Genomic DNA, 7,938 nt, shown 5'->3' on the forward strand with positions numbered 1-7,938 from the left:
AGCCCCCCCCACCCCCCCACCACAGAGCGCTGCTTTACCGCTTTATATCTGAATTCGTGTTATATCGGGTTGGGTTATATCGGGGTAGAGGTGTATAAGTATACGCCCCATCTCCTCCTTTGTATCCAGAAACCAATGAATCTCCTTAGATTAGATTGATTAGCATCCCTGATTGATCAATGTTCTCTTGACAAGCTGGACCTGTTGGACATGCAGGAGTAAAAGCTACAGCACCCAAAATAAGTTGGAAAATGTGCAAAATGTCATCTTAAAATCATAAAGAAGTCATTACAAAAAATCTCCATTTACAATATAAAGTGCCCTGATTAATTAAAGATGCAGCTTTAATTTATTTATAATCATTAAAAAAACATACCCGTTTTAACACAAAATAACACAAGCTAAGTCAACCAAAGGAGAAGTGCTGGCGGGCTGAATATTAGAGAATAGGAAGTGAAACAAGGCCAGTGTGAGGCAGAACATGTAGAAACCTTAAATCCTTGAAACCTTTAGCAGCATCACTGGAAGCTAGTAATAAACAATGCACCATGGGGAGAGGTGCAATTGACATGGTACGTTATGAGTGTGGGAGTGCTGACTTTTTGTGCTCCCTATCGGAGATCTTTCTCTTATTTATCCACAAACAGCGTGAAAGGTGTTGCAGCTCATTCTCATTCAATTTACATGAAGCATGCGTTCTCTCTCCTTGGCTGTGGTGCAGATCTCGGGAAACTTGCCAGACACGGTATGTGTGAAGGATTGTAAGGGGTAGAGGAGGAGGAAGGCATTGGTCCAAATAATGATTTAAATAGCTTTTCTCCTTGATTGCTTTTGAATTCTTTGCTCATTGGTGGCCAGATTCTGATCTCGGTTACATAGATGTAATCGGGAGGAGCAGCTTGTTGAAGGAAGTGGGGCTATACGGCATGTGAGGTCAGAATCAGGCCTTGCATCTATAAAATGAAGGGCCAGTTGCTCTGCTGGTTGCCCGTCTCCTGTCTGGCTTTGGCCATACAAAAGGCTTCCCGGGCACATGCTGTTGAACAGCTTCTCTCAGACCAGGTATCCAGTAATAATATTCATGTTACCATAGTACATATGGGCCCTAATCACAGACCAGGATCCCATTGCACTAGGCAGAACAAAAAGACAATCCCTGAACTGAGGTATGGCTACCTTCTTACCAGTCCTGTAGACCTTATGCACACATGTTACTCCTATGCAGGACGAGGCCCAGGGGCCTCATTTCTGGAAAACACTTTAAACACATGCTTAAGTCCATCCATTTTCAAGACAGATACTTAAGTGCATATAGATTTTAAGGCCAGAAGAGACCATTAAATCATCCAGTCCAACCTATATATCAGAGGCCATAGAATTTCATCGTAACTCCTGCATTGAGCCAAATTACTTGTGTTTAACTGAAGCATGTCTTTTAGAAAGGCATCCATTCTAGATCTGAAGACATCAAGAGATGGAAAACCCACCCCTTCCCTTGATAGTTTGTTCGAAAGGTTAGTCACTCTCACTGCTAACAATTTGTGTTATGTTTCAAATTTGAATTTGTCTGGCTTTAACTTTAAGCCTTTAGTTCTTGTTACACTTTTCTTTGTTAGATTACAGAGTCCTTCTGTAACTGGTATTTTCACCCCATGAAGGTACAGTCCTGAACAGAGATGCTGCCCTGAACTGGGGCCTTCATGAACAAGTCAAATGTTTTGTTCCTATTTTAAGGAAAATTCATTTTTTATTGACGTATGAGCCAGGCCTTCTCCTCCCTGGGTAATGTTTCAGGGTAGTAATGGAGGTACGAGATTTTTCTGTAAACATTTTTAGAGGAAGCGGGTGGGGAAGATATTTTTTAAGATTCTGGTGTTCCTGGCTATTTCCTATTATTAGTATGGCTTTTTTTAAAGAATAGATTTGAAATGACATTTTTGTTTCAAATCATTTCATTAAAAAAAAAAACAGAAAAAAAATTGTGTGTGGGGGGGAGGGGGACTTTGAATGAAACAAAAATATTCCATTTTCTTTGAAATTTTTAGAAAAGATTTCCCATTTTTTGACCAGCCATAACTAATAGTTTCATATGGAAGAGTAAGAAAGGTATGTGGGGGTATCTAGAGAACTCATGGTAGATGAGGGAGGGAGATAGAGGGAGAACTGTGGAAGACAGATAACTCATTCTGTATCCTAGGACTGGACTGAGGTTGTAGCACCGGAATACATCATCAGCAAATGTGCTGGGTGCCAGAATTGGCAGAATACACGTGAAAAGAATGTGTTGAGGTGGAAATTTTATCTCCATCTATTCCTATAGAGATAAAATGATCTTCTCTGATCCTCAGTGTGGAACGGAGTATTTAATAGAGACCCAGAGCCAGGTAAGCTATTGGGGAAAGCAGATCTGAGGAGGCTAGTTCCCCTCTGTTTCTTGCACTAACTGTTCATATCCAATACAAAGTAATAGAAAAGCATTTTAATTTCTTGGGCAATGTCTGAAATAGCTTAGCAGCTTTGGAATTTTATTGATAAAGGCAGATACCAAATACGTTCTGAAAACAAAACATATTAGTGAGATCTGACTATTTAATTATTAGCTTAATTGTATTTATTATTATGGTAATGCCCTATCGTCCTAAGTGGGGTCCCATTGTATTAAGCATCATACAAACCCATTAAAAATTAGCAGAGATTATAATCTAAATGTAAGTAGATCGCCGGCAGCAGGTGGTGTGTTTGTAGATGATGGGTGACATAAACCAAAGTTTCATGGCCGGAGGGTAATTCAAGCCCTAGTCCTGTAATGAGCTCTGGGTGGGCAGACCCCCTGCGTTGTCAGGGAGCCCACTGCAGTCAATGGGATGCTGCTATCTATGCCTCAGGGGTCACTGCTTCGGATGTGAAACAGCTAGGGCCTGATTCTGATCTCATGATTGTGGTGTAAATCAGGAGTAACTCTGACGAGGTCAGTGGAAATCACATTAGTGTAAAATTAATGAGAGATCAGAATTGGGCCTCTAATCTTCCTAGACCCATGGTTCCAATTCCAGCAGAATTGAATCAGCTTTCTGCAGTAGATACATTAACAATGCATTTGGGTAATTTAACTATGGAATCCACAGGCCTGCTTCTGATCTTTCTTATCCTGGTTTTAATTACACTGACTTCTCACATGCCCGTGTGAGAGCAAAATCTTGTCCAGTGAAATTATGAATGAATGAATTTGGCCCATTGAATCCAAGACCTGGTACCGATCTTTCAGAAGAGACCTTACAAAGTGCGGTCATGTCTGTTGTGTGTGTGGTCAGTAGAAGTTCCACGCCGATTTCTATAATGACGAGAGTTTGAATTGGTCCTTCGCCAACTTTTATCCTTCTCTCCTGCAAACTAATTCCACTTCTCTGCACTGTGGGGCACTGGGGCCTGTTTGCCTGTGAGCATGCACCCCGGTTTGTACAACACCGTGGGTTCCTTCAGGATGAAAGGGCTTATACAAATGTAAAATAGTCTATTACCACACACAGCAAACAAATCATCAGGGACGAAACAAGCAGCAAAACATACTGTTCCCTGTGTGAAATCCTTAAAAGGAATACATTAGTCTCAACTCTGTTAAACTGCTGTCAGCATGTCTGCGGCTGCTTTTTGCTTTAACATGTGTGCTGCCTGTCTAGAAAACTGACATTTTAATGGACACGCATAATGTTGGGAGGATTGGTATGGCAGGACTGTTAAGTATAAAGCTAAATGCTGACATTATACTAAAGGGACAAACAGACCTGTAAGAGCTTTGGTAAAAGCTGTTTCCTATTTCAGTCCCTTTGATCTCCAGCGCTCACTCTTTTTCATAGATCATACTTCTCTTTATGCTGCAGAACTGTTGAAATAGCTTGAAATAGCGGTATAATCAATGCCTCTCCCTCCCACTTCACACATGAAACTGATCTGACCTGTCTTTGCACAAAATAAGCAACAGTTGCAAACAGGAAATAAAAGTACAGTGTGCCACTTCGGGCTTTTTTTTTTTTTTTTTTAAAGAAGCAAAAATAACATAATTGTCTTAGTGTTACAATAAGGGGAATGCTCAGAAAACCAGAGAGTTATATTGAAATGAATCTGCATTAGATAACCTAGGCAAAATTTCACCCACACATTCTTTACAAATGGAGACTGAAGTTACAAACTGTCTCTGTATCTTGATCCTGACTCCATCCAAGTTAACCAGGGTTTTGCCCTGGACACCAGTGGGAGCAGAACTGGGTCCTTTTTTGGCTTTACATCTTGGCAAGGAGTTCCCCGGGCTCACAAGGACGGGTATCTTTAATTCTCTATGGGGTCCCACTTAGCCAAAGAGATGAAAATAAGTGCTGCGTTTACCATACCACAGCTTTATAGGTGGGGGACAGCTTTATAGGTGGGAGTGGCTAGCCCAGCCCTATTCAGCCAGCCCCACCTGTGCAGTAATTAACTGCCTCTCAGTCTGAGTGGGGTGGGACTAAGGGGGGGGGAGGGGGTCATGTGTTACTATGGCAGCCACCTGGGCCTCATGCGATAAAGGCTTAAGCGACAGCAGTAAGAAGACATTGTGATAGAAACCATAGGGAGTAGTGTAGACTCCTGTAGGAAGCACTGAGATAGGGCCTTTACGAAATAGGGAGATCCCTGAGAGAAGCTGCTGGAGTTCCTGAAGGGAGGCAAGATAGGGAGAACTTGTGAGGCCCAAGAAAGCAAGAACCAACTTTGGGTGGATTAGATATTTTGTTTGGGGGTTTAAACTGGACTTTTGTTACCCAGGATGGGGACGGATATTTAAAGGTGAGCCGGCTGGAGCACTAAGTCACCAAGAAGCCGACTGTGGATGAAGCAGGTTGGCTGAGAAAAGGAAGCACGTGAGAGAAGAATCCCTGCAACACTTTTGCCCTGCCACCAGGGATATTGTGGCGGTGAGTGGAACTGCTTACTGGGGCTTTCAAGGGGAAACACGTGGCCAGGCTGGTTTGTAATTCCCCCAGCGTGGGGCTAGAGGTGGCCCTGAGGGCTAGCAAGAACAGCAGCTCTCAGGCAAGTATGTGTTAAAGAAGGCTATGCCTTGTGTTGTTTGCTTATTGTCGTTGCTTTTTATGTTACACCTCTCCATTATGCAAAGCAAAGGAACCGTTGTCATTTTAAAACCAGGCTGAATTTGATAAGCTGAAGATTTGGTGAGAAAACATTGGCATGGTGTGCCCAGTTGTGCTATTGAGGGGCATAGGCTGTTTTGGTTTTTTAATCAGTTTTATCCAGTACTGCCACCCCATGGCACTGACTGGCCTCATGGTTAGCAGGCTCTCCCCAGAGGCTATGCAGCAATTGGCTGTGGCAAATAAATTGCCCTCCACTTGCAGAGTTGGTTCCATTCAACCCTAATTTTTGAGGTACCACAGCAGGGGAGTGTGGAGTGATTGTGTGCTCATGTGCTAGTGAGGAAGGACTAATTTTCCCTCTAAGGGCTACTAGGAAAAAATTTAGCTTTTTAAACCAACGTCTAAAAAAGTTGTGTGTGAATTCCGGGCTCACCAAAGGTGCCCGACTGTCGGCTCTGGGGACCTCTACCTCTACCAGACAGTAGAATATGTAGTGCCTGAGCAGTGTCATATCTGCTTCCTCTCCACTGCTTTCCTGGTGTGTCTCAGCCCTCACTCACAGGGAACACCAGTAGGAGGATGAGGGTAATTCAGTCATCATGTCTATGCGATCGCTGGAATCTGCTGAAACTGCTGGCAAGCTTGTCAATAGCAGAGCTGGTTGAAATCTGGAATTTCCATCCCATGGGAAATTCTGAAATTTGGTTTAGTCCTGACACAGGACAAAAAGTTCAAATCTCAGAATGTTGGAAAATGAAACATTTCAAAGATATTTTTGTTTTGACTTATACTATAATACAGCATAAGTTGAAACTATAAAGTCAAAATGAAACATTTTGACCTTATTGAAATTATGACATCCCACAAAAATTTTGTGAATGTTTTTGTGTGTGTGTGGGGCGGGGGGAGGGAGTTCCTGTGAAATGTTTAAATTTTGTGGAATCAGCATTTTCTGGAAAAAAAACTGTTCTGTCAGAAAACTTTTGACCAGCTCTAATGGATAGAGCACTGGACTGGGACTTGGGAGATCTGTTTCCAGTTTGGCCACTGACCTGCTGGGTGACCTGGGGCTACTCTGTGCCTCAGTTTCCCTGTTTGTAAAAGGGGGATAACGATACATCATCTTTGTAAAGCATTTGAGATATACTGATGAAAGCAGCTATAGGAGAGCTAGATATTATTACTACTACTACTATTTATTTATTACCACCAGTTAGTCAATTGGGTTGGTGGTGGCTTTTGAGATGTGGACGTTGTCCCTTGGGGAACTGGATTGAAAGACCATCAAACTCATTTGCAATAGGTGACCCAACAGCCATCAAATCTGAACTTTCAACTTCTACTCACCTGGATTGCATTTTAATTTAACACCTAGAGTTGAGAAGTCCAATATCTCATTGCCAAGATATAGCTAGATTTGTGTTCTTGAGGCATTCCTTTAAGACCTTAGTTAGAATGGAGAAAGTGTCCCCTTACTCCAAATCTTAGAAATAAAAACTTCTGGGAAGCTAAAGAAATGCTTCTTGGCTCTCTGTGAGCTGAGGGGTGAAAACATTATCAACTTCTGTTATCCAAAACGTCGGGTTAGCCAGAACATGTTCCTGGATAGCTCTTATTTCCATCTAAAATTCTCTTGATTACCTGAAACCTCAATTATCTAAATTCAGTGTGACCACAACGGTTAGCTAACCTAGGCTGTACTGCTTTTATTTAACGTCTGATATTTAGGTATCTGTGGCTGGTTTTTGGTAAGACTCTCTTGCTTTCAACGCTTTAATTCACTACTATATTCCATTTCTGTCAAAGGTGACACCTTCACCCAGAGTAAGAATCATTGCTAGGTGCTAGCACTACGAAGTATACATTAAAAGGGGCACTTTCAGAACTGTCTAGAACCAAGATTTCCTTTGGATTGTGTATGAGATCAGTCAAGTGGGCAGGGTGTTGCTCGCCTAACTTCACATGTAGAGTCTGGTTTTATTGATGTGCTCTGGGCCAAATCCCGGTCCCACTGAAATCAAAGGGAGTTTGGCATTTCAAATCAGTGGTGCCTTTTAATTTGAAGGATGCATAAGACCAGCAGTCCACATTGGTGGTGGTTTTTGTTCCAAGGGCTCCATTCTGGCTCCCCTTCCACACAGATGTGAGCATTGAGGAGAGGGTGGAAGGTGCAACCTACTCTCCTTTGTGCATCTGGACAGCAGACAGCCAGACTCTGGGTGCTCTGTGCTTCCTGAAAGTTCACTGGGGGAGCCGTAGCACTGCCAATGACACGAGGAACCCCAAAGGTACAGTAATAGGCCCTGGCCCTTAACCCCTTTCCTACTGGCTGCCAGTCTAAGCTCTGTGCTCATGTTGCTCCAAGTAGGAAGTGTAGAAGCTAGCTCTGTATGACCTTCCCAGCAGCATTCAAATGTGCAGTGCCCACACAATCTCCTATAGCTCAGGGGTTTCCCAGAGTGGCTGAATGGTCTGGGATTAAAGCACTGGACAGGACTCATGGAAATATAGGTTTAATTCCCTGCCTGCTGCAGACTTCCTGTCTGACCTCAGGCAAGTCAATCTCTCTGTGCCGCCGTTCCCAATCTGTAAAATGGGGATAATAGCACTTTCTTTTTCTCCCACCCTTTTTCTTTCCTGTCTAACGGCAAGCTCTTTTGGGGCGGAGACTAGTCTCCCTTGCTATGCATATGTTATGGGGCTAGCTCCATGGAGCCCGGATCTCAGCACAACTAATGAATTTGTAAAACGTGAGCCCTAAGGGTCAAAATTAAGCCCATGCAAAGTCAGATTTAAGGCTCTAAATCCAGCC

Source organism: Malaclemys terrapin, chromosome 11 (genome assembly GCF_027887155.1).
Source record: "Malaclemys terrapin pileata isolate rMalTer1 chromosome 11, rMalTer1.hap1, whole genome shotgun sequence".
NCBI classification, from domain to species: domain Eukaryota; kingdom Metazoa; phylum Chordata; order Testudines; family Emydidae; genus Malaclemys; species Malaclemys terrapin.